The 10,226-nt window shown below is 57.6% G+C and overlaps 1 protein-coding gene across 1 annotated transcript in view; it reads left to right on the top strand.

Annotated features, from left to right (window-relative positions):
• Positions 1-4,896: 4,896 nt before the first annotated feature.
• ADCYAP1R1 (ADCYAP receptor type I) overlaps positions 4,897-10,226 on the top strand; it is a 50,044-nt gene continuing 44,714 nt past the window's right edge. The window contains exon 1 of the mRNA XM_082661779.1: positions 4,897-4,939. The gene's annotated coding sequence lies outside the window, so the exon portion shown is untranslated. The remainder of the gene's footprint in view (positions 4,940-10,226) is intronic.

Raw genomic sequence — 10,226 nt, 5'->3', positions numbered from 1 at the left:
TCCCCCTGCTCTGACAATCCTCCCCTTGCTCATCCGTATCTACTGCTGTGCCCTGTGGGGGGCGGAACACAGAGGACTTGGGACTCCTCAGCTCTGTGGAGGTCCCAGGAAGCTCTGAAGACAGGAAGACAGGTCTCCCTTCCTTCTTTACTCCAGGTTTCTGGTGAGGCAGCTTCAAGTATTGTAGAGCTTCTGGAATACAGTTTGAAAACCATGGATCTAAATGGGCTGATGTTCATTGCCTTGGTTTCTTAGAAAATTCCAAGGGTCCTTGGGGTGGCTGAAAAGGCTCTGGAGGGTATTGGTTTATCTGATGAGGATGCTGCCTCCTGGGGGAGAGGGCAGGGGGCCTACTTCGGGAATGGTGCTCGCCCAGGGGAGCCCAGGCCCTGCTACCTGGAATGTCCCTGCAGCCTGCGTATCTGCGGGAGAGGGGACCTTTATGAGGCAATGGGCCTGGCCTACGCCCCTTCATGGGGCTGAGCCTTCCATAGCCTCCCTGCTGCTCACCCTGTTGTGTTTCTGGGCCTTCCAGTGGGCACTCCCTGATGCACCTGGGCCTTCTCAGAGCCTGCCTGGCTGTCTGACTCCAGCACAGATGCAGGAGGTGACCAGAGGGCCTTCAGAATCAAACTTTCCCCAGAGCTGCACAATCTAGAACTCTGGCTCCCACTAGCTTGGGGGAGAAGTGACCCAGGGTCAGCATTTTGCTCCTCCATAGAAAGAAACCCATACTCCATAGACTGCTATTCAATGAATGCCCAGGACGTTCCCCAAATATGAATTCAATGGGCAAATGCCCGTAAGGCAGCAATTTTGCATCCTTTCCATGTCCTGGAGCACATAGAAAACAAAAACGTGTGTACAGCTCCCAGAGGAAGTAGAAGAGGATGCTTACGGTTACCAAGGGCTCTGAGGGACAGCACCTCGGTACGCCTCTCATGGCTTCTGGACATATGAGCACGGCCCCTTGGGACGTGCACAGGTAAAGCGTTTAGCAGAGGGCCTACGGCAGTGGTCCTGAGCCTTGGCTACACACTGCAATCCACCGGGGAGCTTTTAAAAAAATACTTTTGGCCAGGCCTCACCACAGACCAACTGTCCACTGATCTTGGTGGTGAGGCCCAGGCATGGGTACATTTTTTTTTTTTTAATAAATTTATTTATTTATATTTGGCTGTGTTGGGTCTTCATTGCTGCGTGCTGGCTTTCTCTAGTTGCGGCGAGCGGGGGCTACTCTTCGCTGTGGTGTGCAGGCTTCTCACTTCGGTGGCTTCTCTTGTTGCAGAGAACGGGCTCTAGGGCGCACGGGCTTAGTTGCTCTGCGGCACGTGGGATCTTCCCGGACCAGGGCTCAAGCCCGTGTCTCCTGAATTGGCAGGCGGATTCTTAACCACTGCGCCACCAGGGAAGCCCCCATGGGTACATTTTGAAAGCTCCCCAAGGATTCTGTAGCACAGGAGGGTTGAGAAGCACTGGCTCAAGACAAGGTGAACATTCAGCAAATGTCAGCGATTCACAATAAAAACCCCTTGGTGTCCTCGAATGTGCTGTTCTCCCTGCCTGTGCAGCTGGGCTGGTGTGGCTGGAGAGGGGTGGGGGCCGGGAGTCGCGGAGGGAAGCGCTGCTCAGGAGAGATGAATGCTGGGTAGGGCAGCCTGGCATCCATCTCCCTCAGCCACATCTCAGAAAACTGAATTAAAATCTATCTTTTTCGGCGGCTGCCTACTTGGCTGGCTGGCTTGTGGAAGCGAGCCGAGGCAGTGAGCACCTCCGGGTAGGGAAAAGCTGTTGAGGAGATGCCCCAGCCTCCCACCCTAAGGGAAAGAAGGCAACTCAAGGGGTCCTCTGGAAGGAGACCATTCCCAGGGGTGGTCCCTCGGCCCCCCGTCTCCCTCAAGCCAGGCAGGCAGGGTGAGGAGGGGCTGGCTATCTTGGAAGAAGAAGGAAACTGTGGTCCTGTCCTTGGGGAGGCCCAGTCTGGGGGACCAGACCTGGCATAGCTCAGGGAGAACCAAGATTGTTTGGAGAGACCAAAGCCATATGCCTGGATGGGCAGAGAACGGTCTGGGGCATGGAAGCCCAGCCTGCTTCAGCATGACAGGGGTAGCCCACTAGGTAGAACTACACTAAATTGGGCATGTGGACACAAGCTTTAGTCCCCAGTCTGAAAAGTGCGTCCTTGGGCCAGTCCTGTGGCCCCTTCGGGCTTGGGCACTTCATGCGTAGAGAAGCGGAATAGCCAGCCTTCCTGGAGCCCAGCTCTGATGATGTTCATTTCTGTGCCTCATCCAGGCTGATGCTACTAGGTACGGCTGGGATTAGAAGCCATCTACAAGGACTGCAGCACCTTGGAGAAAATTAGAGAGGTGCCCTGTCCAGGACCAGCTAGAAAAAGCACCCCTTTTGGTGGACTCTGCATGCCTGGCTTGGTGGGAAGTGGGCAGAGCAGGAGCTGGATCTCCACCCCTACCTGCCCCATGCGGGGAATGGACTGCACAGTGGGACCTGGAGCCCTGACTGACCCCTAGCTATGGTCAGCTAGGAGCCTACCCTCTGGCTAGGGGCCTTGCAGCAAAGGGAGAACAGGTGAAGGGAAGGGGTGTGAGCAGAGGACTGCGGGTTCATTCCTGGCCACTGGCTGCCCAGGCAGAGAGCAAGAGGTGCCCAACCTGCTCACTGCCCACACCAAGACATACATCCGGGACACAGAACAGAGGGCAGGGGATCCAGAGCCCAGAGAGGGACCTGGAGTATGGAAAAGGCAATAAACCCGGAAATGAAGGCTGACTCAGAGCCAAGGGTCCTCATCCGGCGGCCCGACTGCTGACATTCCCAGGGACGGCTGGCCTGCTGCAGGTGACTCTGGTTTCCACCCTTCCTCACACTTCATGCCTCCAGCGTCCCATGCTCCATGCTCCCCTCCTGACTCAGAGATTGCCGCAGCCCCTCCTTCCCCCTCACGATGTTTCACAGTTTACAGAGCACTTTCACACACAGCATCTTATTTGATCTTCAGATACCCGGGCTGGAGACAGATGAAAGTAGGCTCCCAGGGGTAATGGCAACAATCTAGAAAGGGGTGTACCCAGGTCCAGAGGGAAGTCCTGTCCATCTTGTCTGTCTGACTCTAGCAAGGCACCAGGCCCTCTTCTTTCCAGAAGGGTCTCACCCTATACTGATACAGAGAAGAACTAACATTCTCCTCCTCCAGGAAGCTTTTCTGGACTGAAAGAAATGTGATCCGTGAAGACCAACAGTGTGGTATACAGAGGGGGGCAGGGTTCACTGCGCAGTAAAGAAAAATCATCAACTCACTGAGCGGGCCCAGGGAACTCCTCGCATCATTCCAGATACTTCCTTCAAGTTTTCGTTATGGAGTCCTGCTTCATGCTCCAGTCCTCTCCTCCCCAGTTGGACTAGAATTCCCAAGGAAAGGCTTAAGTCTCTTTCTCTTCCCTCCTCCTCCTTGAAGCTTCCTCAACAAGGTGGCCACACCCAAAACTCAGGCCCACAGGGAGGCTGAACGATGACTTGAATGAGGAAAGACAGAGCCTGGTTGCAGAACTGTGGATGGGGCTATGGAGGGAGACTTGGGTTGCTGACACCTGGGGTAGTGACCAGAAACCGTGAGCAGGGGCAGGTGGAAGCAATGAGCTGGTTGGTGGGAGTGGGTAACTGTTCTCTGTCGGGCTTTGGCTCCACGACCAACTGGCTACATTGTCTTGACCTGTTTAGTTCCCCGCAATAAGCCTCAACTTATCCATCTGTACTAGGAGGAGGCTGAGTGGTACTACAATAACAGTAGCCATAGTAATTAATTAATTAGTGAGGAAATAAAATCAGTGAAAACCTACTTTGGGATGTGTGTACCATTCTTGTTTAATGATGTTGTTAAGAGGTGGGGGGTAGGTACTATGATTCCCACGTACAGGGAAGAAGTTGAGGTTCAGAGATGCCCAGTCCCCTGCCCCAGCTCACAGAGCTAGCCCTGGCACAGCAGGGACTGAAGCCAGGCAGTCTGACTCCAGAGCACTGTCATCTTAAGTTGCTGTAGGCCGCCCCGGTAAGGCCCCCACCTCCCTTTTCTGGCCATAGAGGCGTTTTCTAGGGGATCACATTTGAAGACATCCAGGCAGGAATGCCGGAGCTAGCTGACTTTCCCAGGCCAGGGCTGCGTGGGCAAAGAAAATCCCAAGGGGAGTCTGGGACTTGCCCTGTAAGGAAGGCTTCCTGGAGGAGGAGGAGCTGGCTCAGACAGGAAATCAGGAGGACGTGGCAGGGAGAAGGCAGAGGGTTTCTCGCTCTGGGTATCTCGGGAGGGTTGAAAGGAGGGCGGTGAGCCCCGGGTAAGGCCCGACGCTGAGCCCCGGAAGCCGAACTACAGAGGGGAATTGTTGCCTCCGCATCCTCGCCCCCAGGTCTCCCAGCCGAAGCTCTTGCTCCCATGTGCGGCGGGCGGGGTCCCGCTCCACCCCATCCCCGGCCTAACCCCTCCCCCGGGCGCCCATTGGCCTGTACCCCACCCCCAGCCTGCGAAGTGCTCTGGGGGAAGGCGGTGGTCGCTCGCCTCCCTCCTGCCCCCGGCCTGGCTTCGCGGTGGAGGCGGCGCCTCTCCGCAGCCCGGACCCAGCTGGGCTGGCGCGCGGCGCAGGGCGGGCGAGGGCAGGCGGGGGGCGCCGCGCTCGGGCCCCAGGCGGCTACTGACGGCGGCAGCGGCGGCGCCAGGCGAGCGCGGTCCCCGCGTGCGCACAAGCTCACTCCGCCGCGCAGGGACCCACGGATACCGGCAGCCGGCGGACACACGGACGCGGAGACCCGGGCTCGGCGTGCGCTGCTGAGCGCACACGCTCCCCGTCCTCGGGCGGCTCGGGGCGCGGAGTCTGCCCCGGGCCGACCCGCAGCCCGCGGCCCCGCGGCGAGGCCCCGCTGTGAGCAGGTAAGGGCCGCCCCGCCGCCCCTGCCCCTCTAAGCCCTGTCCGCCCTCCCCCGACTCCAGAACCTTCGCCCCTTGGGGACCGCGGAGCCCCTCCTCCAGCTCGGCTGTCTCCGCAAGCAGCGTCCTTCACCGACGGAGAGCGGGCCAGGGCCAGAGCGGGGCCAACCTCCCGAAACCTAAATGAAGCCGTCTCCCGCCGCTGCACCCATCCTGCGCGACTGTCTGATACCCTCCCTCTCGCCCCCCTCCCCCGCCCTCCCAATATCTGGGATCATGCTCGGGGGCGACCGATCCTTGCAGCTCGCAGGGGGTGGGGTGGGCTAGCTACCTCGCGCCCCTCTCCGTGCCAGAAGGGAGGACCAGGGGCAGGGAAGGCACTGCGGCCGGAGGGACCCACAGGGACCTGTCTCTCTACTCCCAGGGCAGACGGACGCGGCCAGGCGAAGCTGGAGGGTCCCCAGGGGGCTGGGTACCGCAGTCCTCACGGGATTTGAGGGGTGGGCAAGCGGCGTGCTGTGTACAGAGTGGAGTATGGGCCGGCGGAGAATGTCCCCCTGTAGTGACACCTTCGGGATTGTTCAGAAGAGCGTCGTCTCTCGGTTTCCCGCGGCGCAGAGAGGCGGGGTCCGGATGCCTGGGCTTCTGCGATCCCGCGAGGAAACGCCCCACGGGGGCCTGTGGGAGAAACGCGGTGGCCTCCCCTGGCTGAAGTGGGCTCGCCTGAGATGAGACCCCTGCCCATTGCCTTAAAGGCACAGGCTCGTGCTGCAGCTGCGGGAGGCTGGGGCCCACATCCTGGGCAGGCAGGACCTTTGCAGGTTGGGTGGCGGGTGGTCCGAAGGGGCCAGGGTGCCAATGGATGGAGCTAGACGCTCAGGGGAGAGCCCAGCCAGGAGCTGATTGTATTTCACGTGGAGCTGGGAGTGGAAGCTCACCCCTGGCCCGTGCTCAGACCCCCTTTGAAAGCTGCTGGGGGAAGGATGGAGGACCCCTGCTAAATTCTCCAGATGATTTCTATGCTTTTAGTGCAGGTGCATGTCTCCCTTATCCGCTCCCCCCGCCTTCCCACACACACCAAAAGAAAATATACAGCATTTGGCTCTTCTAGTGAGCAGCGCTGCATGGGGGGCGGCTGGGGGATGGGAGGGGGCTACACAGTCTGTGGAGGGCAGCCTGCCTTGGGACCCTCTTGGGCAGAGGCAGACAAGCATTGTGAAGGTCAGGCTGGAGGCTCTGAGCGGCTGTGGGCTTCTGAAGGGGATACACAACTGTGTATGGGCCTTGGTTGGGGGGCAGCAACGCTCAGATTTTCTCAGGGGGCCAGTCTGAGTTGGTGCTGGGTGCAGGTCGGGTTGGCAGAACCCCCAGTCCTCAGATGAATCTGGGGCTCCTCTTCTCCACTGACTTTGGGGAGGGCAAGTAGAGGTTTCAGTCTGGACACCAGTCAAAATTCGAGTATATGAATTAGAGATACAACACACTGGGGCAGGCCCTGTCCAGATCTTCCAAACAGTTCATCAACAAGTGTGTGTGGGGTGACCAGGGAGGCGAACCCGGTGCCTTCCCTCCCCTGTGGTGGGTAGTTCATCCATGATTCTGTGTCTGGGACAAGACCGTATGATTCTGTTTGCCGCTACGTGCAGTGAGAGGGGTTATCTCTGGGAAGCCTCTTGAAGGACTCTTTCCTACATTCTAAGAACTAATCAGGCTAAAGTTTCATTAAGGTCCTGTTTTGTGTAAGGTTAAGGCCGGCAGGGCGTCGATTGGAGAAACGCTTGGAACACACCCTTTCTCGCGCGGCCGCCCCTCTTTGCCATGCTCCTACTTTGGGACACTTCCTCAATTTGTGTTGAATAAACAAAACAACACAAAATGGGTGTTTAGAGATCAGTATCTGCACCTAAGAGCCTAGGAAAGACAAGAGCTAAGGCCACAAGGTGGCTTTCTTCCTGGGGATGTGGCCTCAGGTTCAGTGTCCCAGGTCTCTGGCCTCTTAGGGGTGAAGATTTCATTGACCCAGGGCTGGCACTGTTAAGCAGAGGACACCTTGTGCTGTCTGCCAGAGGGCAGAACCAAGGTGTGCCAAGCACAGAGCACGAGCTCAGCTCAGTGCCAGGAAGGCCTTGCTTCCCTGAGAGCTACCCAGTGTGGAGCCGACACTTGGGGTGACTGTGGGTTTCCTGTCTGGGGAGGTATGTGAGCAGAGGTCCCATGCCCCAGACAGGTGGGGCAGGGGCCCTGGAAGCCTTGGCCACCTCTGAATGGAGGAATCTACAAGTCCAGGGTCTGACTGGTCTGGGCCTAGTGGTCCAGCTGCCTGGCAACATTCAGGCTGCAAACTCTTCAGCTGTGGCGTGTTTGTACTGAGCCCTGGATGCCGTCAGAGGCACATGGTGACAGCCACCTCCACAGTGACACACAGAGAGGGAGTGACACACTGCCGGGGCGGCATGCAGGTTTCCCATGACACCTGCCAGAGAACTGGGGCAAACATACAACAGCAGAGCACGACATACATACGGACACGGGGACACACCCTCTCACACAGATCTCGACACACCTGGGGACTCAGACGTCTGCCCAGTGAAGATCACAAATTCTTCCTTAATGAGCGTCCAGATGCACGTTGCACTGAGTGGAGAAAGCGTGTGTGTTGCGTGAGGGTGGAACGAGGGTGGGTAGACTTTTTCTGTAACGGGCCAGATAGTAAATATTTTAGGCTTTGCTGGCCGTACACTAGGTTGCAACTGCTCCATCCTGCTGTCATAACGTAGAAGCAGCCATAGATGATACTTATGCAAACGAGCAGGGCTATGTTCTGATCATCTTTATTTACGGACACAAATTTGAATTTCGTACAATTTTCCTGTGTCATGAAGTATGAGCCTTTTAATTTTTTCCTGACCATTTGAAGATTAAAAAACATTTTTGGCTCACTGGCTGTACAAAAATAGGTGACAGGCCGGATCTGACCTGCTGGAAGGGTTTGTGAACCCCTGGGCTGTAGGTTAGCAAAGAGAAGTGGTTTAAGAGGTGGAAGAAGGGAGGGGCTTAGTCCTGGGGACCCAAGCCGCCCTAGGGGGGGCCTTCCCTTCACCCTGCCTGGAGCTCAGGGTGCCCATCTATGTAATGCCTGGCCTCAGCATCCTACCTTAGACAGGCCTCTGCTGTGTTCATGTGATAAATCTCCTGTACTAAGGACACCCGGAGACAACATCCATGCCTGAAAATGAAAGGACATCGCGTCGCTGAGCTCACCAAACAGGTCCTGAGCCCCCATTCCCATTCACCCTCTTTGGCCAGGGGCATGCCCATCTCCACCAGTAGGAAAACTTCAGGGAAACCTGGACATGCCCCTTGTTCCCAGACAGGCTTCAAACTCACAAAGAGAAGGATGAGGCCTGAAATAGCCGAGGCAAGAGTAAGGGGCTCCTCATCTAGGGCTGGTAGTTCTCAGAGGAGGGTGAGGCCAGTGGAGGTGGGTGCAGCCGGGGTGGGCTTCCTGGAGGTGGTGGCAGGAGGTTAGATTGGCCTTGTGGAATATCTGGACATTCTCTTCCCAGCTCCAGGCATTGCCTTAGCTGTCACCTTTCCCCCGTGAAAAATGGGCATCAGAGAAGGGCGGCTGAGACAAAAGACTAAACATACAGTTCCTTTGCGGGCACTTCCGATGTCCCAGTGTCTGATTTAAGGTCGTGTGGTGAATCGGGTCCTGCCTTTGGTTTCTTCCTATCTCTCCTGTCTGTCCCCTTCTGACATTTCTTTCCTGCCATTTCCCCAGAGGGGTGGGCCAGGGAGACTTTCTTTTCCCACTTGCCCAAGCCTCTGGATTCTGTCCCCCACTTTCCATTCCAGCTGCCCTTCCCTGCCCAGGCCCCCATCACCTCTACCCTGAATCCAGGATAGGTTTTCTGCCTGCACTTTGCTCTTTCCGCTCAGCTCACCAGCCTTCTGAGGAATACTCCCTAAACGGGCAGCTTAGCACGTCACTGCCCTGTAACACTCCTCAGTGCCCCCAGCCCTCTCCCGTGGAGCTAGGCTGCAGTGGCCCTGGCATCCGCAGACTAGCACCAGTCTTCCACCCTCTCGTCCACCCCCAACTCCTGGTATCTTGCTGGGTCCCTCGACACCCCGCATTCACTTTCCTAAACCCGTCCACCCGGCACTCCTCAGGGTTGAGGGTCCCCACCGCGTGTTCTACCTGTGCCAGTCAGAGCTGGCCCGCCCTTCCAGGGCCTCACAGCTACTCTGGAGGGACTGCTGGCTAGCAGGGGTCAGCGCAGGTGGCAGTGCTCGCCATCCCACCTGCCCCAGCCTCACCCCCCGCCTGGGAGGTGCTAAGCAAACTCTCCACAAACCAGAGCCTGCTTCCTGTGCCCTCCCTCCCGCCCTCTCCCCACGCACCTCCCACTGCCTTCCATCACTTCCCGTCCCTCCTTTCCCCTTTCTGGTATCTTCTGTTTCCTCCTTCCCATTCTTCTCCCCTCATCCTCTTTCAGGCCCTGGGGGGCTGTCCCAGGCAGAGGACTCCCAGGACCCCTCCAGGACAGGAGATGTGCCTGAACTAGCCAGTGTGGAAGGGCTTTGCAACGTGACCTTGGGAAAGGCTCTGGGTCTCTTCGGGCCTCAAACCCTCACCTGTGAAATGGAATATTACTACCCGTGTGCATGTGTGCCCAGCCTTTCCCTACCCTGAGCCCAGGTTCCCTCTGTGTAAAATGCAGGGCCTGGGTGGAATCATCGTAGGCCTTCCAGGGACCTGGCTTCTGTCACCTGCTGTGCCCAGGACTCCGGGGACCAGGCTTTGAAAGGGGAACATTGGAACATCAAAGAGGAACGTCAGCGTTAATGATTAATCCATTGATTGCGAGAACACCCCTCACTCCGGCATTGGACGCTGACCTTTATCAGCTCTGACCTTATTGGGGAGGAAAGAGGTTCTTGTCTCCCAGAATGACGTTGAGTTCTCTCCCTTTGAGGGGTGAGTTGGAGAGGCAGTTCTTCATCTTTCAGGCTTCCCTCTCTGGTCCTCTGTACTAGGAGGGCAAGGAGGAAGTGGGAGGCGAGTGCTGCTCAGGTTTCGTTAATAAAGGGAGCACGGGTAGAGCGAGGGAGGTGTAGGGTCCGCCTTCCCTGGGTCATCTTTGGTGTGGTGCCCAGGCTTGGCACTGCCCCACGAGGGAGAGGGCTGCGGAGCGGCCAGAGGAGTCCAGTAGGAGATGCCTCAGCTCCATGAGGGCAGAAGAGGGACCCAGGGCTGTGTGGCCCCATGGAGAGGAGGAGTGAG

Source organism: Grampus griseus (assembly GCF_964374135.1).
Source record: "Grampus griseus genome assembly, chromosome: 9".
In the NCBI taxonomy this organism is placed as follows: Eukaryota; Metazoa; Chordata; class Mammalia; order Artiodactyla; family Delphinidae; genus Grampus; species Grampus griseus.
Note: the sequence above shows the minus strand (reverse complement) of the source record. Positions and strands in the feature narration are given on the sequence as shown.